This window comes from Tupaia chinensis, unplaced genomic scaffold, assembly GCF_000334495.1.
Source record: "Tupaia chinensis unplaced genomic scaffold, TupChi_1.0 Scaffold145057_1, whole genome shotgun sequence".
NCBI lineage: Eukaryota > Metazoa > Chordata > Mammalia > Scandentia > Tupaiidae > Tupaia > Tupaia belangeri.
In genome coordinates this window covers 1,682,501-1,710,267 of record NW_006204918.1, presented here as the reverse complement: position 1 = coordinate 1,710,267, position 27,767 = coordinate 1,682,501, and the positions used below count along the sequence as shown (strand labels likewise).

At 38.4% G+C, this 27,767-nt stretch overlaps 1 pseudogene; it reads right to left on the bottom strand.

Annotated features, from left to right (window-relative positions):
* Positions 1-562: 562 nt before the first annotated feature.
* On the bottom strand, positions 563-24,350 carry LOC102492838 (nuclease-sensitive element-binding protein 1 pseudogene; annotated as a pseudogene).
* Positions 24,351-27,767: the final 3,417 nt, after the last annotated feature.

Sequence of the window (27,767 nt, the reverse complement as noted above, 5' to 3'; positions counted from 1 at the left end):
ATAGGTTATTAGCCAGTTTTTCCAGCAGCCGTGGACAGGCCTAACTTTTCTTCTGTAAAAGGAGCTCTGTTTCATCTTGTCCTGATGGCAGGATGGGCAGGGAAGCTCGAGTGTGTTCGAGGTCCCAAGTCAGATCCATCCTACCTGCCACAAAGAGACAAGACTGGGCTAAAGAAAATCATTTTTTCTTTTCTTTTTTCTTTTTTTTGGGAGAGGTTTTTGCTATAGGGCACATGCACTCACCAGAAAGACAGAGAGAGACAGAGAAATCACCTCCCAGCGGGGATGGCCACACCGCAATCCTGTTTCCTCCATTCTCCTCTTGGGATCATGGGCACACGCACACATGTGCCCGTCGTGAGTTTAAGCCATTGGGTCTGGACTCAAACCGTGGTCATCTACATGGGGGTCCAGCGACATAGCCTTTACGCTGATTGCTGGTCCCAAGAAAATCATTTTTTCAGTGAGGCCAATACTGGGAGACAACTGTCCAGAGTCCATAACCATCTTTGCCATATGGGACAACATTCAACGCTTATATAGGGAACAAACACAGGGCAAGTTACTGAGGTGGCTCCTCTTCCCTCAGGGTCACAAGAAGGTTACTGGCAGCCTCGGGGTGGCTGTCACACTGCTTGGGCTGCCATTTGTCTGCCTGGGCCTGTAGTTTCCATTCTCTGCAAGATGTGCAATAATTATCAAGGCAACAGAAGCAAATGGAGGCACTCGAAAGATTATTCTTAGATCCTGGTTTAAAAATCTAGATGTGTCTTTGTAATTCTTCAGCTGATGAAATCTTCTCTGTCATTCCTGTGAAAGGCCCCCCCCTCCCCCGCCCTCTGGCATCTTCCCTTCCCTGTCTTTATAGCCATGGAGACTCAGCAAAGTCATTGTTAACTTCTGTTAGTTAACCATGAGGATCCATTTAGTGCGAGGGAGGTTTCTGTAAGACAAAAGTTAAAGGTAAGTTGTAATTTATTAAGATGGACTCTTGGAAGACTAAGTGTAATATAGTCACTTTGGTTCTCTTACGGCTCCGTTACAATAAGAGTTATGTGACAAACATTTCACAATCAACTGGCAGTATTCTTGGATTATACGGCTTATATGTTGGTTTACTTCGGAATATGGTGCAAGACTGAAGCCAGTAACACTGCTGTGTGCTTTATTTCGTACAGTGCTCTCTATAATTATCTTGATCTTGTGTTTACTTAATTTTTGTTTTTCTAGATATGTTACTATTCCATAAAAATACTTCTTCCACTTAATGTGTCACTGTAGCATTCAGTTTTGTTATTATTTCTTTTTTTTCTGCCTTTTTTTTATCATTTATTATTTTTTATTTTAGATTTTTGCCATTCAATGTGTGTGTTTGCCAGGGAGAGACAGAGAAAGTGAAAATTTACCCTCCTAGATGTTGGCCACGTCACTGTCCCTTCTCCTCCATTTTCCTGCTGTGATTTTGGGCACACATGCACATGTACCCAGCATGATTTTCAAGCCACCAGCTGTGGGACTCAGACTGTGGCCGGCCATGGGGGAATCCAGCGTCTTAATCACCATGTCACCTGCTGGCCCACTATTTCTTTTATATGAATAGTTAAAAAAAAATCCAGTCTTTTCACATTATTCATACTTAAATAACACCTTCATAACTTTGGAAAAGCCTTTATTTGAAGGCAGACCCTATTTCTCTGTCAGCAGAAAATGCTGTACTGTTTTCAGTACTTAAATAGAGTAACCTCATGAAGTTTTAGATGCCTTTTTGGTTCATGTCTTTTAAATAGCATTGGCACTTAGATGATTTATATTTTAACTTGAACTGCATTAGCAAAGAGGTGTGAGTTAATGTTTATGTGTAGATAATCTCTTTAATCATTATTGTAAAATATTCTAAATTCTAAGTTCATTAAGTGAGTTCTGAAAAAATTATACACAGTTACCTTCATTATTTTCAAATTAAGACATTTCCTTCCATCCTCCCCCCCCTTTTTTTTGGCCTCAAAAGCATACTTTTTTTCGTTCCTAGGTATTGTTTTCAAGATGCTAGTACTTAGATCCTTGCTATTCAAAGTATGGTTCGTGGGCTGTGACTTGACCTTACCTAGTAATTTTTAACTTCAGAATTTTACACTGGGTTTGATACAGAATGCACATGTTTTTAAAAAAAGATCCTGAAACAATTCTTATTCACTTTAAAGTTGAGAAGCACTGCTTTACAGAATAAAATAAGGCAAGGTTAGAATGTGGATTGATTTTGGTAAACTGATCAATTAGAAATCTAAGGATGACATTTAGAATGAAGAAATCTTTAACTAGGTTAATAGTGGGTAATTCAAAATTAAATTTTAAATTAATATTAAATTTACCTTGACATAGAACATTAGTCTGCTACCACATTAGAATTCCTAAGTAGTGTGTTGGATCTCTAAGCTAGTGCTATTATAACCTGTACTAATTAGGTCCCTTATTAAAATGCTATGTGTAACTCCAAGTTTCAGAGGGTTAGATGGCTGGGACAATATTTATGAGTTTAAATTGAAAGTTTCAAAATTGAAAATGAAATTCAAAAGGAGTAATAATAAATTGAAAAACAGCTTTACAGCTTACAAAAAGAAATACCGTGTTTGAGTATCGCCTCTTGGCAGGTTACTTATCATTATCATTGTTATAGTACTGTCCCGACCCGGGGGGACAGCCGAACGGGTTTCCTGAGTGAAGGAGTGAGAGCCGGGGCAAGCAGCGTAGTGTTACAGCACGGAGACGACAGTGTCGTCTGTTTATTGTGGGCAGCACGGTACAGCACAGAGACGACGCAGTGTCACAGCTCTTAAGGGTCGCGTCGTCTACTGTGAGCAGCACGGAGACGACGTGGTGTCACAGCTCTTCAGGGTCGTCCGGAGACGATGTAGTGTTACAGCTCTTCAGGGTCTCCCAGGTCGTCTGGAGACGATGCAGTGTCAGCTCTTCAGGATCTTCAGGGTCGTCTGGAGCCTGCGCGGTGTTTCAGCTCTTTAGGCTCTTCAGTTGTCGTCTTCCTGGTCGTCTGCGTCGTCTGGTTACTGTGGGCCAGGCATCGTGGTTATATACACTCTGGTGGGTTGTAAACGGTGGGCCCTGATTGGTTGTTAACGGTGGGCCCTGATTGGTTGTTAACGGTGGGTTATGATTGGTTGCTTTTGGACCAATCATGAGGTGCCGGATATGCAAATTTGAGGGATTCTAGTGGCCAATCAGAGCAAGGTTTCGAAGGTCAGGTTTTTGGAAGGGAACCAATCATGGTAATTGTTTGCCCTCTGAGAAACCTCGGCAGACTCGCTGGTGTGCAGCTTCCCACATAGTACAAATGAGCAAATAACATTAGAGAACTCGAGTAGTATTATTAGCATTCCACCAAAATTGAGTTAATTGTTGAGCCGAGACATGTTCCAAATACTCTTAAACCTCTTTTGGAAAACATGGCTGAAAAACATTACTTCTATGTACAAGCAAATGAGTATAAAATTTTACTGTCTCTAGTAAGGTTAGAACTAAAACTTCAGCTTATTTTAAGGTAACTTGCGTTTTTGATGGAATTGATTTTACTTCATAATGCTTCTCTATAATTTCTTTTTAGATTTTTGTCAAAGGGTACATGAATGTGCTGGAGAGGAGAGGAAAAGAGATACAGAGTCAGAAAGAAAGTGAGAAATTTTTCCATGGGGGAATGGCCACACCACAGTCCCTTCTCCTCTTGGAATTTTTGGCATGTACACACACACACCCTGTGTAATCTTCAAGCCATGGGATCTGGGATTGAACCATGCAGTCAGCTATGTGGGAGTCCAGTGCTTTAACCACTATGCCATTAGCCAGCTCCAACTTCTCTGTAATTTCTGATTACCATTTAAATTTTTTCTTTTTTTTTTGGGGGGGGAGAGGTTTTTTTCGCTATAGGGCGCGTGCGCTCGCCAGACAGAGAGAGATGTAGAGACAGAAAGCGAGAAATCACTCCCCAGAGGGTATGGTCATGCCACAATCCCTTCTCCATTCTCCTCTTGGGATCGTGGGCACGCACGCACATGTACCCGGTGTGAGTTTTAAGCCACCGGGTCCGGGACGTGAACCGCGGTCAACTACGTGGGAGTCCAGTGACATAGCCATTACGCTAACTGCTGGTTCCCTGATTACCATTTAAATTTTGAGTGAAACCCAACTCTGTTAATGCCCTGTTAAAGTTATGCACCCTTTGTGGCTTTGACTTGGTTTTAAGAGACCAAAAATTGTATTGCAAAATAGATGATAGGTGACATTTATGGTTTTAATCCAGGATGGCCAATTTTAAAGCGCAAATATCAGTAATCAGGTTCTTGTTCTTTAAATTGTGTGTGTGTTTCTCTAAATTTTAAGAATTGGTTATGCAGTAACTTACTTAATGTATGTGTGCTAGATGGGATATAAAGAACTACCTTGGACCAGCCTGTGGCATGGTGATTGGGTCAGGTGGATCCCACATGGCTAGCTGTGCAGTTTGAGTCCTGGACTCGGTGGCTCAAAGGGTGTACTTGGTGTGTGTGCACGTGCGTCCAGAATCCCAGGAGAAGAGTGGAGGGGAAAGGGATTTTGATGGTGTGACCATACCCCTTAGGGCACACTCTCTCACTTTCCCTTTGTGTCTTCTCTAGTGAGTACACACATCCTATAGCAAACTTAAAATAAATAAATAAATAAAGAGCTACCTTCCCAGTTTGTAGTTCTTATTTTTGTTAGTATTTCTCTATTAGAGCTTTCTTATCTTTCACATCTTTGCTTTCTTTAGATTTTAATGTTGTTTTCTCATCGTTATGAAGATATGGACACTGGACACTTTTCCACACTCACTGTACTGTGCACCTCTGTTCAGTATGTCTTAACAGCAGTCGGCACTCAACTAATGATTTGGAGGCAGGGGATATCTCTAGATCTTCGAACTCTGCTTTTAGCTGTCTTGGTTACCCAGACTTTCAGATCTGCCTCCATCACTTGGGAATCAGTTGATCTCTACCAGCCTTCTCCTGCTCTGTGCCTCAGCCATAATTCTCACTCAAGTCAGTTCCCCTTGTTAATTTCCAGTCTCCTAACCTTCATTGTCTTTTATTTCCCCATATCCTATGTTCTGAAAGTCATTTCATGTGTTGTTGGCTTTTACTTGTTTCAGGTGGGTGGGCAATACTTGTTTCAGGTGGGTGGGCAAATCCCCTTCTTGTTGCTCCATCTTGGCCAGATATGGGAGAATTATATTCATTGTTGCTTTGTGAAAGAAAGATTGATAAGAGAAATTCTTAAGATAGAAGTCATTCTTAAACTGAGTGCAATACAACATAGCTCTCTTTTCAGTTTTATATTTCAGTAAAATTGTCTCAAAAGTCAAATAAGTAAAGTTCTTTTTGCGTACATGTTTGGAAATCAAAATAGATTTAAAAAATTGTTTTAGTCTTACAAGTTGTACCTCAGCTACTTTTGCCATAGGAATTAAAATGGCCATCTGAATAAAATTCAAATATGCTGTGTAGGGAGTTTGTGATTTTAACAAATGGTTGTAATTGGACCAATTGAATAAAAAAGGCCCCAAAACTGTAAATTTAACTTATTTCTCCAGATATCTGAAATTTAGGTTACAAGTAAAATAACTCCAAGATGATGACCAGTATTCCCTAGACCTAGTTTGAAGGTTTTCTAATCTTTTACCTAAAATAACATTTATTTTCTCAGGATGAATTTATAAGAGATTTTTAAAAACAATTATTCTTTTAAAAAATTTTTTTTTCATTTCATTTTCTTCCATACATTCAATCACATTAGTATTTTTCTTACAAAATGGATATTTCAACAGGTGAACATTTCTCCCTAGTACTGTTGATAAAAACTAATATCTTCAACAGATAATACCACACCTCTTTGTGCCATTAATGCTTTGCCTCCCTATCCCTCCCCCAATGTCCTTCCTCAGACCCTCCTCTTTCACACGCACTACATCTGGTATTTACATCTATATACTGTGTTTCTATATCTTTTAGTCGATTAGTGTCAGTCAGAGAGTGTAGACACTCGGTATATATTAGGTGGGGACATACAATGCCTCTCCTTCATAACATTGCTTGCTTTTCACTCAGCAGTAAGTCTTTCATAGTCATCCATTTCCTGTCAAAAGCCAGGGTTTTGTTGTTGTTTTTTCTTTTTAATGGAGGAATAGTATTCCATTGAGTATATGTGCCACAGTTTTTCTAACCATTCATCACTTTGTGTGCATTTGGGTTGTTTCCATGACTTAGCAATTGTGAATAGTGCAGCAGTAAACATCGATGTGCAAGCACTTTTCTGATTAAGTATTCTTCTGTCCTTTCAGTAGATACCAAGGAGTGGGATTGCTGGATCATATGGTAGTTCTATTTGTAGATTTTTGAGGAATCTCCAAATTGTTCTCCACAGTGGTTGTAACAATTTACAATTCCACCAGCAGTGTAAGAGAGTTCCCCTTTCACCACACCCCCGCCAACACTTATCATTTTTTGCTTTTTTAATCTTAGACATTCTGACTGGGGTTAGGTGATATCTCATTGTTGTTTTGATCTGCATTTCTCTTACAATGAGGGATGTTGAGAATTTTTTCTATGCCTTTTAGCTATTTGTATGTCATTTTTAGAGAGTGGTTTTTTCAACTCATTCTCCCATCTTTTAATAGGATTGATTGTCTTTTTCTGGAACAGCAGCTTGAGTTCCCTGTGAATTCTGGTTATTAGTCTCTTATCTGACACATAGTTTACAAAATATTTTCCCATTCTGAGGGCTATCTATTCACACTAATCACTGTCTTTTGCCATGCAAAAACTTCTTAGTCTGATGGAAAAAACAAAAACAAGTATTCTTTCCCATTTTATCAATTTATATTCTGATTGGAGCATTTATTTACCTGTAATAAGAAAATAAAGTTTCTGAAAAGGGTGTCTTTTTTTTTTTTTTAAAGTTGATTTTATTTGCATGGTTGTTTGTAGAAGGAACAATATACCATGATTTTTAGGAGTGTTTTGATAAAAATTATTTGGAACTTCTGTTAATATGCCTTATAAAAGTAGTAATCATGAGGAGATTATAGGTGACCCTATAACTCATAACCTTCATTTTCACAATCTTACTATGCAAGTATCCTCATGTAGCAATCGCAGTTATGTTTCCTCTATAAAATCCTATATTTCATTGACAAAAAAGGCATTGGCAGTAGCCTGTGGATGGGTTTTGGAAGAATTCACATTGCTTCAATGAGTGGTTTTAAATTTTTGGGTGGGATTGAATTTGGTTTTATTACTGATATCTCGTTTTCTCTCTTCTGTGAATGTTTTATAAAATAAAATAATTTAATTTTTGCTCAGTCATTCTTTCTTAATGTGACATAGGAGACCGGCCTCCGGCTTGTGATGGAGGCTGTGCAGTAGATAAAGGTTGGCAGTTTGCAGCCCAGTTAGAGCTCAGTCAGGTCGCGGCACTTGGGAGTGAATGACTAGTCCTGGAAAGCCAGGAGAAGCTCAGCTCTGCAGAGGTCAGGCTTGTCCTTTGAGAACACCAGCTGGGGGCACAGGAGGAAGCCTCAGGGAGACAGGGACAAGCAGAATATGGAGATGAGGTGGCATTTTGCACAAGCTCAGGGTTGTGATAGTGGGAAGACGGAAGACGGGGCTTTGCTTACGAATTTAAAGGGGATTTAAATTTCTTAGTCTGATCCAGGAGTTGTCTGCTCTGATTTTGCAGCTTCCTGATCCTTTAAGTTTAGGGCATCTGAAATAATATCATTTGGTTTATTTTAGTATAGTCTGGGGAACAACTTTTTTTTTTTTTTAAAGATAAACTGTATATTCTTCTTCGGCAATTTGGGCACCAGGTTCCTGAAGTATTAATTTGTGGTTTCAGTTTGTCAGTTATGCTTAGGTCATTTATTGAATAAATTCGTATATTTCTCTTTTCCTTTCTTTTTTTTAAAATTACTCATTAGGGGGCAGGGACAATGGTACAGCAAATGTTACACTCCAGGAGGTGACCCATATGCGAAGGTTCTTGGTTCTTGTCCAGAGACCCTCTTGAAGATCCCAGACATGTGGGATCTTCTGATCCAGGACTGACTGAGGCTGGGTTAGACTGGGGCATCAGGACCCTGACGGGGTGCTGCCTCTCCTTCTCTCACTCTGTGTCTTGCTCATGAAATAAAAAAATTACTCTCTCTGGCACAGTGAGCTTTTTATTTGTGAATAAAATTGTTTTGAAATCATTTAAAAAAGTAACACATCAATAAAATACTAACAACCTAGTATCTAAAGTACTAGTTTCATAATCCTAGAACACTGAAGAAGTACAGTTAGCCAAATGTGTATCAAAGTAGGATTGACACTCTAGTTAGGAAATCCCTCATGAATTTTCCTTGGAAAAGGACCAGGTATCTGACATTGGATTTAAGGACATGTACGGAAAGCATATGGCTCAGTTTTAACTTCCTGACCGCTGAGGAGTCTGTGCTTTATCATGCCAGACATCAGTATGGCCCGGACTCTTACGGCAATTGGAATTCTCAATTAGTAATGGGGGAAACACTTGAGTTAATACCATCTATTTTTAAAGGTATTATTAGTATATAGTAAATGCTTATTGCTCAACATTTACATATGTGTGTTTACATGCGTGCACACGCATGTGCACGTGCACACACACACATCACTTTTTCTGTGGTCCAGCATTGATATTTTTAATGTGCTTTTCACATAAGGTTTTTTCTTGGTTCATTATAACTAATTGCTGTGAGCCTCAAGTTACTTCTAAGCATTGAGTTTCTGGATGAGTCAGTATGATTGAAAGCAGGGATTGGAAAGCATGGTATAAATTGGCATTTTATGTGACCTCTGTCATTATTATCTAGAACATCATCTCTTTCCTGTGCCCCCGCTCTATTAGAATCTTAATAGGTTAAAAGATTTCTCTGGCTTTCCATGTTCTCTATATACTTTAATTTCATGATGCTATTTTGTCATACTTTTAATAAAAATACTCATTTTTGGGGGGGAGCAGATTTTGATTCACAGCAAAATTGAGAGGAAGACAGCAGTAATTTTTTTTTTTTTTGGAGAGTTTTTTTGTTTTTTTTCTTTTTTTGCTATAGGGCGTGTTCACTCGCTAGACAGAGAAGAGACAGAAAGCGAGACACCGCAATCCCTTCTCCTCGCAATCCCTTCTCCTCCGTTCTCCTCTCAGGATCTTGGGCATGCATGCACACGTGCCTGGCGTGAGTTTTAAGCCACTGGGTCCGGGTTGCGAACTGCGGTCGACTACATGGGAGTCCAGCGACATAGCCATTACGCCAACTGCTGGTCCCAAGACAGCAGTGATTTTTCATGTATCTCCTGCCTCTCTCTACTCATGCGTTTGTATAGACACCTTATCAGAGTGGTACATTTGTTACATTCTTTGAACCTACATTGACACATCATTATCGCCCCAAGTCCACAGTTCTCATTAGGGTTCCCTGTTGGTATTGTACATTCTGTGGGTTTGCATGAATGCATGATGAAATGTATCCATCATTATGATGGTACACAGAATAACAATTTACTGCTCAAAAAATCCTCTGTGCTCCACCTGCCGGCCTCTCCCTTACCATAGTGCTTTGTAAACGGCTCTTTGTCTCCATAGTTTTGCCTTTTCCAGAATGTTACATAATTGCAGTCATACAGTATGTAGCATTTTCAGATCAGCATCTTTCACAGAGTAATATGCATTTACATTTCTTTAGTGTCTTTTCATGGTTTGATAACTTCTTTTTAGCACTGAATACTATTTCTTTGTTTGGGTATACCACAGCTTACCTGGTCACCTATTTAATGACATCTTTGCTTATAAAGTGTTGGTAGTTATGAATAAAGCTGTTTTAAACGTCTCTACAGATTTAAGCCTCAGTGGCTTGCATAGCTCAGGGCTGTTTTTCAAGGCGGTGGCACAAGCTTTTGTACAGAAGCAAGAAAAGCAAGTAGTTAAGTTTAATTTTTACAGAGTATTGTTTGAGCTGATTTTTATTCCTTCAGTCTCTGTACAGATTTTTGTACAGACACACATTTTTCATCATCTTTGGGTAGATACTAAGAAGTGTGATGGCTGGGTCATTTGGTAAAAAGTATATTAATTTTATAAGACATTGTTAAACGGCCTTCCAGAATGGCTCTGCCATTTTGTATTCCCCGCAGTAATGACTGAGAATTGTTGCTGCTCCGCACTGTCTCCAGAACTGGTGCTGTCAGTGTTCTAGGTTTTGGCCATTCTAAGTGGTGTGTTGTGTTTTCTCATTGATTTAATTTGTGTTTCTCTGATGACATGTGATCTGGAGCACTCTTTCATATGCTTGTCATTTGTGTGTCTTCTTTGGTGAGTTAACTTGAAACGCTCTGTGGCCCACTTTTTTGGGTTGTTTTGTAGAGAGAGATTTGCTATGGTTCATGTGTGCTCACCAGAGAGACAGAAAGTGAGAAATCACCCACCAGGAAGGGTGGCCATACTGCAGTCCCTTCACCTCCATTATCCTCTCAGATTTTGTGCATACGCACACACATGCCTAGCCTGAATTTTAAACCACCAGGTCCAGGTCTTGTACTGTGCAACAGCAGCGTAACCATTACCCTATCTGCTGGTCCCCTGTGGCCCATTTTTAATCATGTTGCTTGTGTTCTTATTGATGAGTTTTAAGGTAATAGCCCTTTATCAGATGTATCTTTTGCAAATAGTATCTCCTAGGTTGTAGTTTTATTTTCTCATTCCAGTGACACTGCACTTTGTAGAGCAGAAGTTTGACATTTTAATGAGGTTCAGCTTATCAAATACTTGTTTCGTGGGTCCTATCATTGGTATATCTAAAACGTCATCACGATACCCAATTGTTCATCCAGGTTTCCTCCTATGTATCTTCTAGGAGTTTTATAGTTTGCATCTTAAGTTTAGGTCTGTGATCCATTTTGAATTCTTTAAAGATTGTAAATTTCAGTGTTTTTGCATGTAAGTATTTGATTATTCTAGCATTTTTATTGAGAAGATTGTGCTCCATTGTATTGCCTTTTTGCTCCTTTATGAAAGATGGATCAATTGCATTTATGCTAGTCTGTTTCTTTGTTCTCTGTTCTATAAATCTGTTTGTCCTTTATTTTTTTTTATGACATTTTTGCTATTGGGTGCATGTCCTCGTATGAGAGGCAGAGAGAGAGAGAGAGAGAGAGAGAGACAGAAAATGAGAAATCATCCCCTGGAAGGGGATGGTCATGCCGCAATCCCTTCTCCTCCATTTTCCTCTCTGGATTTTGGGCACCGTGCCTGGTGTGAGTTTTAGCTACCAGATCTGAGACTTGAACCACAGTTGACCACCTGGCAGTCCAGCACCTTAACCACTATACCACCTGCTGGCCCCTGTTTTTCTGTTCTTGAGCTAATACTGCACTGTTTTGATTATTGTTACTTTACAATAAAATTTGAGACTGGAGGTCGGGTAGTATCAGTCTTTAGACTTTCTTGTTGTTCTTAAATGTAGTGTTGGCTCTTCCAGATTTATTCCATTCCAAACGGACTTTATAATCAGTTTGTCTATATCCAAAAAGTAATTTGTTGGGATTTTAATTGGGATGGCATTAAATCTCTAGACGAAGTTGGGAATAACTGCTATCTTGACAATATTGTATCTTCTGATCATGAAGATAGAATACCTTTCCATCATTTATTTAGTTCTTTGATTTCTTTTATCAGAGTTTTGTAGTTTGCCTCATTAATTTTGTGTGTATTTCATTAGATGTCTTCCTATTTCATTTTTTGGTAGTGCTAATGTAAATTGTATTTTTAACTTAAATTTCACTTTGTTTATTGCTGGTATATAGGAAAGTGGTTCACATTTGTGTATTAACTTTGTATCCTACAATCTTACCATTATATTATTACTTTTGAGAGTTTTTTTTGTTGTTGATTCTTTTGGATTTTCTATATAGGCACTTACAGCATTTACAATGAAGGGCAGTTTTTTTTGTTTGTTTTTTCCCCTCTTCCAAATCAATATGACTTTTCTTTTCTTATGTTATTGTATTAGCCAGGATTTCTGATAAGATGCTGAAAATGAATGGTAAGAGGGAACTTCTTGGCCATTTTCCTAATTTTCGTGGAAAAGCTTTTCATTTCTCACCACTAAGTATGATATTTGCTATACAGTTTTTGTAGATTTTTTTTTTAAATCAAGTTGTGGAAGTTTCATTATGCTTGGAGAGGTTTTTTTTTTATCACTAATGAGTGTTGCATTTTTGTCAAGTACTTTTTCTGTATCTATTGATCTGACCATGCATATTTTCTCCTTTAGCCTGTTTAAGTGATGGATTACATGAATTATTTTCAGTATTGAATTAGTCTTGCATACTTGAGATATATCCCACTTGTTTGTGATAGTCATATATTCATATATATGATATATATGATTTAGAAATAATCTGTTGAGGATATTTGCATATATGTTCATAAGAGATAATGTTGATCTATAGGTTTCTTTTCATATAGTGTCTTCAGTTGGTTTTGGTACTAGGGTAATGCTGACTTCATTGAACTAATTAGGATGCTTTCCTTCTGCTTCTGTCCTCTGAAAGAAATTGTAGAGAACTGATACAATTTTTAAAGAAATATTGGTAGGATCTACCAATGAATGCATCTTAGCCTGGTACTTTCTGTTCTGAAAGTTTATGAATATTGATTCAAATTCTTTAATAGATATATGCCTATTAAGATTGACTATTTTTCCTTGTATGAGTTTTGGCTAATTGCATTATTCAAGAAATTTGTCTATTTTATGTAGGTTATCAAACTTATGGCCATAGACTTGTTTATAGTATTCTTTTTTAATTCTCTTTTTAAAGTTTGATTATTATTATTATATATTTTTTTATGAATGAGAGGAGAGAAAAAGAGAGAGATTTTAATTCTCTTTTTAAAGTTTGATTATTATTTTTCTTTTTTTTTATGAATGAGAGGAGAAAGAAAGAGAGAGACAGCACTCTCAACAGGGTCCTAACAACACAATCAACTCTTAGACTTCAGCCAACCCTGGATTGTGAGAAAGCAAGTACTGATGTAGGCTTCTGGACTTGAACTGGAGACCTTTATTTTTTTTGTTTTGTTTTTTAGTTTGCAGTAGCGTACATGTGCTTGTCAGAGAGAGATAAGAGAGAAAAGAGTTAGAAATTGAGAAATACCCCCCCTCACCCCGGGGGCATGGCTGTGCACAATTCCTTCTTTTCTATTCTCCTCTTAGAATTTTGGCACACATGCAAACATGCCCAGTGTGTTTTTCAAGCGGCTTCCAGCTGGGAAGCAAACCATGGGATGCAAACCATGCAGTTGGCCATGTGGGATCCATCAGCCTTTAACTAAACTGGCTAGCCTGAAATGGTATTCTTTTTACGGGGGATTACCTCACAGAGTGTTGTCTTTTATTGCTGTGCTACTTTCTGGACGCATCCTTTTTTATTTTAAAATCTTTTTAATTTCTGTGTGGGATCTGTAGTAATATATATGCCTTTCCTTTTTATTTACTTACTTTTTTTCCTTTGAGGTTTTTTATCAAACTATAGGGTGTGTGCATTTTCCAGAGAGAGAGAGAGATGGAAAGGGAAAGTGAGAAATCACCCCCTAGTGGGTCTGGCCAGGTCACTGACCCTTCTCCTTTCTCTTTTCTTAATTTTGGGGATACATGCACATGTGACCAGTATGATTTTTCAAGCCACCAGGTCTAGAACTCCAGCTGTAGCTGGTCGTAGGGGTATCCAGTGTCTTAACCATCACCTGTTCGCCCTGCCCACTTATGTTTTAGCTTCACTTAATCCTTCTTTGTTGCTCTTTTTTCTTTATAAATTCAGATTTCTGATCTCTACTATTTTCCTTATTGAAGAAGTTCTTTTAACATTTCACGAAAAGCAGGTCTACTAATAGCAATTTACCTCAATTTTTGGGGGGTAGAGAAATTCTTTATTCTCCTTCACTTTTGATGGATGTTTGCAGGTTGCAGAATTTTATGTTGACTTTTTTTCTTTCTCTCAACAACACTTTACATATTTCACTCCGTGTCTTCTTACTCGCTTGGTTTCTGAGAAGAGGGTACACCAATGTAAGTTATGTAGTTTCTTTGTCTTCTTTCAGATTGTTTTATTTTGTTTTGATTTTGTATAATTTGAAAATGAGATGCCTAGATATATTTTTTTATTACTCTTATTATTGGTGTCTCTTTTGCTTGGACCTCCAAGCTTCTAGGATCTGTGGTTTGGTGTTTGACATTAATTTGGGGTAATCTTAGTCATTAAAATGGTTCAGATATTACCTTTTTTCTTCTCACTGTGGTATTCCCATTATATAGGTTAAAACGTCATCCACAGTTCTCAGATATACTTTCTGTTCCCCCGCCCCATCTTTGTCATCTTTGCTCTTTGGTTTTAGAGGTTATACCAGTATATCCTCAAGTGCAGAGATTCTTTTCTCAGCCTTGCTCAGTCTACTTATAAACCCATCAAAGCCAGTCTTCATTTTTGTTATGTTTTTTTAGATCTCTACCACTTGTTTTGGTTCTGTTTTGGGATTTTTTTTCCTCTGTTTATATTGTATTGTAAGCATCTTACATGATGCCTACTTTATCCATTGGAACCCTTGGTATATTCATCATCGTTGTTTTGAATCCCCAGTCTGGTAATTTCACCATCCCTGCCATGTCTGAGTCTGATGTTTATTCTCTGTTTCTGTAAGAATAAAATTAGATTAGCCTGTCTTACAAAGGTAAAGTCTAACCTTTGCCTCTTTTGTTTCTGTACTAAAGCAGATGCTGCTGAAGTTGTGGAAACCTGGGGTAATTTGTTAACACCTTGCAGGGAGCCCAGAGCCATTTGCAAACTAGTCTGGCAAGCTAGCCCAGACCTTTGTAGTGTAAAATCCCTCCCTTCTGCTAGCCCCAGAAACCCAGATCAAATGCTCCTGCAAGCCTGACCAAATGGTCATCATAAGATTACCTTGTAACCCCTTATCTTGCTTCCTCCCCTCATCCCACGGACTCATGTCTATATAACCTGAATACTCCTATGTTCGGGACTTCACTCTTAGCCATGTCTTGTATGACTGGGAGTGGAGTCCTAGCGCGCTAGCAATAAAGCCTCTTGTATTTTACATCAAGAACCGACTTTTGTGGTTGATTGGGGTCGCCGTTTCCTTAACACTCCGGTAAAAACCTTTCATTTCAAATGATGTTTTTTCTCTTGTAATTATCTTGTCATTTCTAATTTTTTGATAGCTCAGTCTCCTTATAGTGGACATGATGTATCAGGTAAAGGAAGCTGATACAAGTGGTCTTGGATAGTGTGATGGCAGTGCTGGGAGAGGGCTAGCATTTACAGTTCTGTAGTTAGGTCTCAGTATTGCAGGAGGCTGTGACAGCTTGTAGACCTCTCCTGTGCTCATTCCTCAACTTTTTTTCTTTCTTCCTTATTAGGTGGGCCAGGATGGCAAGAGTTGGATGGAATTGGGTGTTTTCTTTCCCCAAGGCTAGTTAGTCTCTGATAAAACCTCAGTAAGCAGGCTGTGTGTAACTAGTTTGTCCTGAAGGGAGACCTTATTTAGAAGAACTGAGTGCTTATGCATATTTCAGAATGATTCCTTTTCTCCTCTCCTGGCTAGAAACATCAGGTTTTTCCTCTGATTTCTTTTGAGAAACTAGTTGAACTTCTGGAGGTAAAACTCACAAATCTGTGGGTGCACCCAATACCTAAGTCCTCTTGGGGTTTTTAGTTCTGAGTTGTCCACATTGAGCCTCCAGCTGCTGGCCAGTTACAACTCTTTTTTTTTTTTTTTTTTTTTTCTGTCCAGACACTGATTCCCACAGTTTCCACTTCCTAGAATATGCTGTGATTCCTGGAGGTCACCTTCCCGTCTCTCTCTCTCTAGTTTTATGTTGTGTCAGGTTTGCCCTGTGTTCTTTTCTTACGGATTCAAGAAGAGTTGTTTTTTAGCCTGTTTAGGTCTTTCCTTGTTAGGGCAGAGTAACTGCTGCTAGTCTCCTTATATTTGGGACCAAAAGCTAAAAGTATACTATCCTTTTTTACTGAAGTTTTGATTGAGGTAAATGACCTTCAAGTTTATTTCAAATTAGTGATTTTTTCTTTTTTTTTTTCTTTTTGAGAGGTCTTCTTTTTGCTGTAGGGCGTGTGCGCTCGCCAGACAGAAAGAGACAGAGAGACAGAAAGCGAGAAATCACCCCCTAGGGGGTATGGCCACGCTGCAATCCCTTCTCCTCCATTCTCCTCTAGGGATCTTGGGCACGCACGCACATGCGCCCGGCTTGAGTTTAAGCCACCAGGTCCGGGACGCGAACCGCGGTCGACTATGTGGGAGTCCAGCGACATAGCCATTATGCTCACATTTTTTTAATTTGCCTAGAGGGCCTATGTGCTTGTCAGAGAGAGAGGTAAAGAGAAAGCACCCTTCTCAGGAAATAGTCATGCCTTAATCCTCCATTTCTCTCTACCTTTGGGATTTGGGGATTTGGGGCATGCATGCACATGTGCTTGGCATGTTTCTCAAACCACCAGGTCACCATGCAGTCAACCCTGTGAAATCCATCTGCCTTAACCACAGTGGCACTGCCTGGCCTGAGATGAGATATTTTAAGTTTTGTCCTATTTATAGCTAATCGAAACATCAATAAAAATACTAAAGTAGATTTTCCACCCTGTTTTATTTCTATACATTAAAACATGTTTGTTGGAAGTTTTTCAAAATCAATGAATTTAAAATTGTTTTTTTACTGATACGTAAATGTAATTCAAAATTTTACTGTATACTTTAATTTTTACTGTGAGATTTAGGACATCTATTTCTGTTGATGAAATAATCAATTTTTCCTTTTCTATATTATAAATTTTCTTTTAAGCATGCATAATTTCAGTAGGGTAAAACAAAATTTCTTATATAGGATATGTGCATGTTACAAAGCTTTTGCTTTAAAATTATTTTGTAAGCATTTGATTAGCATAAAAATTAAATTAATTTTCTCTATACATTTTCTATTAGAAACTGCTTAACTGACATTAGGAAGAATAATCTTTGTAATGAAAATAAAAGAAAATAATATTGCCACAGTAATAATAATATATAAAAATGTTGAATGAACTCGAAAAAAATCAGAAGCACTTGTATTTGAGGACAAATATGATTATGATGTTGTTAGACCTAGAGAACGTGAAACGAATGTCAGTAGTGATTCCTGTTCTGTATATGAATTTATTATTTTTTAAACCTCATGATGTCTTTTATATGAGATAAGGAGGGAGGTAGGAGTACCCTTTACTGGTCTCACTGGGCCGTTACCCACAGGTGCTTGGTGCTTCATGTTCCCAGCATCTTGTTGTCTGTGCCACCATGGCTGGGTCGGTGTATGGGTCTCTTCTCCTTGGTGAGAGTTTCTCATTATTGTGACCATCATGGCCCTAAGGTTTGTTAGGCTTATGTAAGATAGTTTCATTCTCGTTTGCTTCGTCTTAATTGGTTATAAGTTAAAATGAATGGAATGGGAGATGGGATAAGCACATGAGCATTTAAGGTGGTGACTAAGTAGTGGTTGTGTGATACGAGGTCAGAGATACATACGTTAATAACTAAAATTATTCTCTTCTTGAACCTTCTTAATGAATAATTCAGCAACTTGTGGATTATTAACTTTTTTGGTATTTACTTTCTTAGTATTATTGATCTTGTTCATAAAGGATTTTTCTTTTTGGTAGGTTGGTTAAATGGAATATCTGTGTAAAATTCTTTAATATCCAGATATTACAAGGAGTTATTGGGAAGAGGCTCAGGACAAGATATTTAATAGACACAAGAATGCATGTAAACAAGGCAAATAGGTTATGGAATGATGTACTACAATAGAGGAAAAAAATGGTGTTGCCAACATTTATTTATTTATTTATTTATTTATTTATTTATTTATCTATCTATCTATCTATCTATCTATCTATATAAAGAGAGAAAGAAAGAAAATATCTAAAATGCAGCATACTGGGATGTTCTTTGTTGAAAATGATACTTTTTTTTCTTTTCTTTTTTAGAGGTTTTTGCATTAGGACTTGTGTGTGTGTGCACACTTGTGGGGGGGGGAGAGATAGAGATAGAGAGAAAGTGAGAAATCACCCCGTAGAAGGATGGCCATTTCACAATCCCTTCTCCATTCTTTCCCTGGGATCTTGGGCATGCATGCATGTTTGCCTAGCGTGAGTTTCAAGTGACCAGGTCCAGGACTCGAACTGCAGTCAGCCATGTGGGAGTCCAGTGACATAACACTATGCCATCTGCTGGGCAAAAAATGATTAATACCTTAATATCCTTGATTTCAGTATCACACAACATATGCATGCTTTGAAAAACCACCTCATACCCCACAAGGATATGTAAAAATTAACCGTAAATAAGAAATTATGTAAAGAAAAAACTATTGAAAGAAAGGAAAGAAAATCTGGCAAGGCCAATACATATGTTTTAATGAAATTAAAAAATTGGATAATATCAATAAAAACGATTAACTTGAATTATTTAATATTGGTAATTATACATATTGAGAGTTAATGTGTACAAGTTCTATGCTATTAAATACTTTGTGTTTAGTGGAAATCGTCTTTTTTCCCATTGCAGTAGGAAATACACAATTCTACTTAAATAAGAGACATAATTTAACTTTCAAGTCTATAACATACAGAAATAAGAATTAATTTTGTAAAAAGTCAGTAGATTTGTTTCATAGCATCCAGGGTAGAAAGTCTAAAGTGGGCCCATTACTGAAAAGATTCTTAAGAGGATAAGGTTGTAACTTATTTCAGAAGGCTATTGTTTTGATAAGCAATGTTTCCATTTACTTGTTTATTATCATGGCTGTGTGTATTTATATTTGGTATTGTATAAAGCGCATTCCCCTGTTCCCTGTCTTCCCTCCCCCTTTCCCCTTCATGACACAGAGAAGCAAAATATTTCCGTGAGCTATCTGTGACCAGTGTGAACTGTTAGTAGGGCAAGGGGGGTCTAAAGTGTTCAAATAGCGGGAGCGGGTTTATGGTTTGAATGGATCTGGACAGCGCGGATCACTGAACAAGACCATAGGGGTAATACTCCCACCTAGTGGTGGAGCCTGGCAACCCAAAACATTAACAGCAAAACCAAGGTCCACCCTATTTTGTGGAGAAATTTTTATGTTTTGTTTTAAAGAAACAAAAAAACTCAGACCACAGAGTTCACTGGAGTAGAAGATGATGGGTACTTCCATCATGATTTAGATTTAAATTTCATACTTTATCTTTAAGTTTATTGCAGTCATCTGTCCACTCTGTCATTGTGCAGCTTGGGGGTGTTGCTTTAATATTAGGTTCCTAAATCTTAGGAGAGTTTGTGGAAGAAACAGAGAAATAGTGTCACTTTAAAATCAGTGATAAGGGCTGGAATGTAAGGATTACTACTGATTAAGAGATTGCCTGAGTTTTCTGAAGAAATGGTGGATTTTGAGGTCTTGAGAAACATTGTTTTAGATTTGAGAATATACATTGTACAGTTTATTTGTCTACTTCTGCTTTTATAGTTATACTAGTCATTGAACTAAGAATTTGTTATAATTTCTTTCTGAATTGTAATACATATTACAAGTAGAACATTTCCTCTTATTATATGTATGAACAAATGCTAGAATTCTTTAACTTACTATCATCGTTATATGCCTTGAGCCTATTTTCCCTTTGAAATATTTGTTTTTTCATATGCATTCTGATTACCTGTAACCACATTTACTATGTTTTGTGGCTAACTTTTTAACAGTTTTTATGCATATATTAGCTTTGACTCCTGTATGCTACAAGAAAATGTATTAATATGATATTGTGACTATTCATATTATAGCTTGTTTTTTAGTTTCTGAAATTAACTGAAATGCAGAACTAGCGTTTACTTTTATATTATAATTTGCATTCTGTGAGATTTTACTTACTAGTAAATGTATTGTGTTTTATTGCTTGCTGGTTCATATAGAATTGTTTATTTCTTACGGATTCTAGTGTAGAATACATGATTAAAATTTGATTTATCCAGAAAAACCTACATTGAATTCATTTTAATACAGGTATTATGGAAAATAGTATGTTCTGTTTCCCCATAGTTTATCCAAATAAGGCCAAGGCCAAACCTAGCCAGTCAGCATGGTTCTGTATGTCACTTCCTTGGTCTTGAGTATCACTTCCTTTTATCTTACATCTTTACCTCTTACATATAGGTGTGAAAAGTAGGGGATTTATGTAGAGGAGGCTTCTGGTGGGACAGGAAGTAAGAGTGGTCTGAGGTAAGTGGCATGGCCTTTGCAGTCAAACAAGTAGCTGTCTCTGATTTGGTTCAGATTGCCCAGTCTCTGTAAACGGGTTGTAGTTATTGCTCTCTTTTTGGGTTGTTGTGAGATTGTATCTTTTATATGTGTGTGAATGTACATATATGTGTGCATGTATATGCATTGTTAAAAGAAAATCTGTGACCAGTCGAACTTAGCAGAGAACTGCATATATGGGTTACTCAAGTAGGTTCTTACAGACTTGTTATTTTGTAATGCAAGCTTTTGTTTGCTGTTCTTCTGTCTACTATAGATTATAAAAGTAAGCCTTTAAATAGTGATATTCATTTGTGGGAGCAAATTTAAACTTGTTTAATGTGGTTAGAACTGTGGTACCTCGCTTGACTTAGTAGCCCTAAATTTGCTCATTTTTGGCATCTTTATCACCAGGAAAGCTCAAAATTTTATCTTACCAGACCAGGGAAAATAGTTTAGAAAATAGTTTTATTTGTTGAACATGTGTTAGTTTCTTGTATCTCTTTTCTCTAATGGTTTCTTAAATTAGATTTGAAATATCTGAAATTGTTTTCTTCAGTTTCTTAGAAGATGATACATAAAACTGGTTATTAAAGTTTCTTAGAAGATGATACATAAAACTGGTTTTGAAGAACTCTGACATGTACTCAGGATCATTTTTACTGAAATGAACTCCAAGGTGTTAGTCAATAAAGATAAATGTACTGGTAACTGTGTAAGTTGGAATATAATAAAAAGTCTTCATTTTCTTTAGTAGCAACCTAACGCAGAAGTAAGGGTTAGTTTGAAGTGACGAGAACATAGCTTCAAAGAGCAGAATCAATCAAGAGATGGGCAGATTAGTGTAGGAGTAGTACAGAGGCGTAGAGTAACTGATGCCCACACTGGCTTTGTTTCACATTTATCCCCAGGGGAATCAATATTTCTTGTCTTTCAGATACCCGTTTTTGGCTATCTCTTTCACTGTCTTTTTCAAATGGGCAATAACTGTTGCTCTGCTTTTTCCTAAGTAATACAAGTAAAGAATTTCTAATAACACAGAACTTTATAAAGTAGAAGCATACTGCTGTAATCTTCTCTTCTGAAAATAAACCATTGTCAATTTGCTCTAAATCCTTTCACATGTTTAGAAGTTAACAAGTGAATAGGCACACACATGTATTGGGTTGTCAGGAAAGTCCTGATGCATTTTTGCACAGGAAAACAGAAAAAAATATGTCATGACTTTCATGATGACCTGATATCTTTAAAATATGGAAATGGTGCTTTACACAATTTTCTGATACAGTCTTAAGTTGCAGTACTTAAAGGTTGGGCCAGCCGGTGGTGTGGCGGTAAAGGTGCTGAATCCTACATGGCCAACTCTGTGGGAAGAGTCCCAGATGGGTGCATGTGTGTGTGTGCGCCCAGAATCCCCAAAGGAGAATGAAAAGGGGATTGCAGTGTGGCCATCCCCTCTGGCAGTGGGCAGAGGGTATGATTCTTCACATTCCCTTGCTCTCTGTGTCTCTCTCTCCAGCGAGTGCACATGCCTTATGGCAAAGAAAAAAATAATATAAAGGTAAATTATTATAGATGCCTTTTTTAGGTAATTCTTTCTCATTTTGTGAAATAACTATCATAAGATTCTAAATATTTTATAATGTGTATAGCGTAACCAAGCTTTGCTGTGTAGGCACAGATACTATTTCCACATATTTGCAGTTATAAACAGCACTTCAGAGAGTATCTTTTTATATAAATACATATGGTCTGTCTGATGATTTCTTTAGCATAAATTCTTTTTCTAAAGAATTATTTTTTTCATTGTCATTTATTATTATTATTATTATGATGATGATGTAAAGTTGCTTTCATTGTCATTTATTATTATTATTATTATGTAAAGTTGGCAGAAAGAGACAGAAAGAAACTGAGAAACCAAGCTGTCACGTTCAAGACTCGAACGACAGTCAACCATGTGGGAGTCCAGCTGCCTTAACTACCTTGCCACCTGCTGGCCTCACTTCAGGATAAATTCTTACAAATTTCTATACTAAGGAATACACACATTTAGATTTTTATATGTGGCCTTATTACCATCCCTTGAAAGACTTTAACCAATATATATTCATATTCTGTCCTTTGATGTGGTTTTAATGTACATTTTCCAGTGGCATTTTTGATACAATGCATTTACACTTACTTGCCAGAGACAGACGGATGAGGAGGAGGAGAAAGCACATCCAAATGGGGATAGTCGCACCACAGTCACTTCTTCAGTCACCATTATTGGGGGATTTTGATCATGCATGCACATGCACATGCACCTGCTGTGTTTTTCTGTTATTTATTTATTTGAGAGGTTTTTTTTCTTGTTTTTTTTTTTTGTTGTTGTTGTTTTTTTGCTATAGGGCTGTGGTGCGCTCACCAGAAAGAGAGACACAGAAAGCAGGAAATCATCCCCCAAAGGGGATGGCCACACCGCAATTCCTTCTCTTCTCTTTTCCTCTTGGTATCTTAGGCACGCATGCACATGCACCCGGCATGAGTTTAAGCCACCGGATCTGGAACTTGGATCATGGTCGGCCACATGGGAGTCCAGCGACATAGCCATTACACCAACTGCTGGTCCCCCTGCTGTGTTTTTCTTTTTTTCTTTTTTCTTTTTTTTTTAATTATTTAAGACCTTTATTAACAGGTGCTTTTTTGAAAAAATCAAGTTGTAAACTTTTATTACAAATTAAAAATGAAGTTCTTAAAAATCTCAACTTGACCAGATATGAAACCATTTAGAAACCTTTAAAGGTGTATTGAGAAAAAACAGGCTTTTTTTTTTTTTAAAAAAAAAAAAAAAAAACACATTTGTCATTACCAAAAAGAGACATCTTTAGGTAAAAATAATAAAAACCTCATGCAGCATAGATAATGCAGATAGTTCTGGTTATCTGGTCAACGGGCAAAAAGCAAGCACTTAAGGTCTTCAGCTCCAATCTTTTTGTTCATTTCTTATTGCTGGAGTTTCATATTCACTTCTTGTAGGATGACTAAGCCAGATGATGGTAGAGATGGTAAGCCGGCATTTACTCAGCGCCCCCTGATCAGCCTCTCTCACCTGGGGCATCGGCCGCTTTTTGCTTTTTTTGTGGTTTAGGGTTCTCTGGGCGTCTGCGTCGGTAATTGAAGTTGCGTCGGTACCGATGTTGAGGTGACTGCTGACCTTGGGTCTCATCTCCTTGATTTTCCTTATCCTCTTCATTGCCGTCCTCTCTGGGCTGTCTCTGGCGAGGAGGGCCCCTGCGAAACCGTGGTCTATAACCCCGATACATATTCTGCCACTGGTCTGCCTTGTGCTCCTGCACCCTGGTTGTCAGCACCCTCCATCACGTCTCCCTGCACGGGGTTGGAATACTGTGGTCGTGGTCCACGCCCACGGGGCCTCCGCGTGTAGTAGGGGAACAACCTTCGCCTGTGTAGGGCCGGGCGTCGGGCCAGCCTTCGGGAGCGCTCTCTGGTCCCTCGTTCTTTACCCCACTCTCACTATTCCGGTCATTTGACTGCTAATTGCGTGGAGGACCCCTACGACGTGGACAGCGTCTATAATGGTTACGGTCTGCTGCATGTTTACTGCCTTGAACTGGAACTCCACCAGGGCCTGTGACACCTGCTGCCCCCGCACCCTTTTCTCCTTAAACAACATCAAACCCCACAGTCTGCGTCTCCTGCACTGCGAAGGTGCTTCCTGGGGATGGTTATTCTTTACGGCAGTCTGGTGCACAGACACGTCTTCCTTGGTGTCATTCCTGTTGATGAAACCATATCCATTTCTTACATTGAACCATTTGACTGTTCCCAAAACCTTCGTTGCGATGACCTTCTTGTCCCCGCTGGCAGGCGCCCCCGGGGCGGCGGGCCGCTGCTGGATCTCAGCCTCGCTGCTCATGGTTATGGTGGTGGTGACTGGGGCCAGGTGCGGCAGTTCCCGGGGTGTGATTGGTAACTATGCCGGCGGTGGCGGTGGGGCTGCTCAGGGCTCTCTGGGGTCCGCTCTCTGCTCCAGCTACGGATCAAACTCCCTGCTGTGTTTTTCAAGCTGCCAGGACTATGGTTGACCATTCGTGAGCCTACTTCCTTAACCACTAGGCTACAGGACTGGTCCTAATTAACACATCAAGTATGTACAATGCCTATATATACACATTGTTTACTTTTTAGAGATCTTTGCTTCCAGGCACTTGTTCTCACTGGAGAGAGAGAAACAGAGACAGAAAGTGAGAAATCATTCTTCGGGAGGATGGCCATGCTGCAGTTCCTTCTTCTCCATTCTCTTCTAGGGATTTTGGGCAGCATACACAGGTGCCTGGTGTGAGTTTTAAGCCGCCAGGTTCAGGAAGTGAGCTGCAGTTGACTACATGGGAGTCCAGTGACATAACCATTGCGCCATCTGGTGGTCCCACTTTATATTTTTACCCAATGACTATTAGTACTAAACATCCTAACTTATATATTAACTACTTTAAAGTTTTGTTTTGCTTTTATTTTAGGTTTGTTCATTTTACTTTTCTGCGAGAGACAGGCAGAATGAGAAGGAGGGAGAGGACCACACAAAAGGTGTCCTCATCGCTGTCCACCCCCCAGCCTTATCCAGTCTAGCTCATAGACATGTGGATGTGCCTAGTCTGTAGAGGGAGACCTAGGGTTGGGAACCCAGGGCCTTTTCATGTGGATCTAGCATTCCCGAGTGTTGCATTACTGCTGTGACACTGCTGCTGACTACTATAGCTGGCCCCTACTTCCAAGATTTTAATTTCACTGATTGCACTTAGAAACTACCAAGCATGGAGAAGCCTTAAACACGCCCCTGAAAAACACACCGACCAAAAGCCAGAGGAAGGTGAAAAGCTGCTCCCCACCCCCTTATTTTGACCCTCTCGTAGTGTGACACACTTCCAGAGCAAACAAAGCAGAGGCAAGAACTGAGGAGAAGTATCAGAGACAAAGGGGACTTTCAGCCTTGACACCCTAGAATCTTGGTCTTTGGGGTGGGGAGGGAGGGAGGAGGAAGGTGGAGCTGCGATGGAGAATGGGTGTCTTTTTCTCTCAGAAAAATGACGACTTTGGTGGCAGCCTAGACCTCCAGGAAACGGCATCTTCCTTAAAGGTGAAAAATATGTTGAGAAGCAATGCTCGGTGGTTGAGTGTGGGGAGTACAGAATGGCAAAATACTAATCCTACTAGTAATCGTGAATCCGGCCAGTCCTGAGGGTGAGAGGAGGAGTCCAGGCTTGGGTGGCCTGCGGGACAGGACGGGATATTCATTCAGACAAATCAGAAAGGGCACTTGAAAATAAATTCTGATTCTGAGCCAGGTGAAAACCTTGAAATGTAGACTTAAGTCAGGGGTGGGGAGGGACCAAGAGAGAGAGACATGTTGCTATGAAAAACTTGAATTTTTTATTGTCTCTAAACTTTAATGCTCAATGTTTTGGTGAGGGTGATATGAAAACAAAACAAAACAAAAACAAAAGCAAACTGTGGCTGAAAGAAATGCATTTAAGAATATTTATGTGCACCTTGTTACTTTCCTCTCTACAATGACGTATTAACAATTCATAATATGTATTTGTTATTCCTCAATGACCCTTCCACATCAGCAGTACTTATCATGTGTTAAGGTCACGGGTCTTATGTGCAGATTTTTTTAAATGCCCCTAAAATTCTGTTTTATAGATTAATTTATACTGTGTGCCAAGTGTTTAAAGGTTTATTTGCCAACAAGTATGAAGAGAAATACTGATGTATCTGAGCTGCTTAGGTTTATGAAAGGTCACCTGGATATTTTCAGTTGCATCATCCCTGTATTTAAATTGAGCTTTAATAAATTGCTTCAGTCCAAAAATTAAAAAAGAAAAAACAAAAAGAAAAAAAAAAGTAAGAAACTACCAGGCAGCAAATTGAGCACTTTGTTGTTTAGAAATGTCTTTTGCTAAAGAACTTAGATCTACATTCTTAAGTTAGGCCTTCTAAATTCTACAGTTATCATCTTTCTGCACTTCTTTTATCGCATATCCATCTTATCTATCATCCATCCATCCGTACTTTTTAAATGCATTTAAATATTCTTCATACCTTCAACATGCATACATTATTGATTTAAACAACACTGTGGTTTAATAAAGCCGTTATTGATTTGTTATATACTATAAAAGACATGGGAATTTTGTACTTTTCTATTTTTTTCTTAATTCCCTTCCTTATATCTAAGTTTTGAAAAATTACTTTATCTAATTGTAGAACATAATGTGTCATAAATTTTGATTGAGCGGGTAACTTATCCAAAGCAGAATATTTCCTAGAAAGTAAGAAGGTACAATTAATAATGATGTGATACTTCCAAGTGCAACTTGGAACTTCCTAGGGAAACCAAGATGGTAAGACTATCTATAATTATCATTGCTAACTGGAGTTGTTTATTCTTGATTTACAATAAAATGTATTTGCATTTAATAAACATAATACTCAACATGTATTCTTTTTTTCTTTATATCCTGAGTTCATTTTTTGTTTTAAGTTTTTGCCGTAGGGCATATGGTCTTAGCAGCAAAAGGGAGAGTGAGAAATCACCCCTTGAGAGGAATACCCATGCCACAGTTCCTTCTCTTTCATTTTTGAGCACACTTGCAAATATGCCCAGCATACTTTTTAAGTCACCAGGTCTGGGACTCGAACCATGATCAGCCACATGAGAGTCCAGTGCCTTAACCACCACACCACCTGCTGGCCCCAATGGCCTGAGTTCTTTACTTCAGTCTACCTCTTGGGTGAACTTTACTTGTATTTTCTCCATTCCTGATTATTTTTATTTATCTCCTGTTAGATTTTATCCTTCTTCTCCATGAAGGTCTAATGTACACTGTATTTTTATTTTTGCTTGCTTAGTTATCTTACAGTATTTTTGCACTTTTTGTAAATAATAAATTTCAATATGGAATGGTTTTAGGGATAAATGGAACAATGTAAGGCACATCTCAGTCTATCCTGGAGAAGGTATAAGGTTAGAAAATTGTTTCTAATGTTACTCAAATGTCTTCTACATAAGTCCCCCAAAGAAGTTTCTTTGGAGATTTCAGTGCCTTTGCCAGTAGTACAGAGTGTGTCTAGTGGCAGCTGTGATCATTTTAATAGTATACCTTTTACACCAAATAAAAGGAAATCTCTTGTTTTACACAAAAAACTGGACTTGCCCCTGCCATTTGGAAATAGTAGACAAAATCCCATTTAAGATGATGAAAAGAAGCATTGGGGAACTTTTTTAAGTCTCAGGATGACCCAAGCACACCACATCCCCCACCTTGCACTG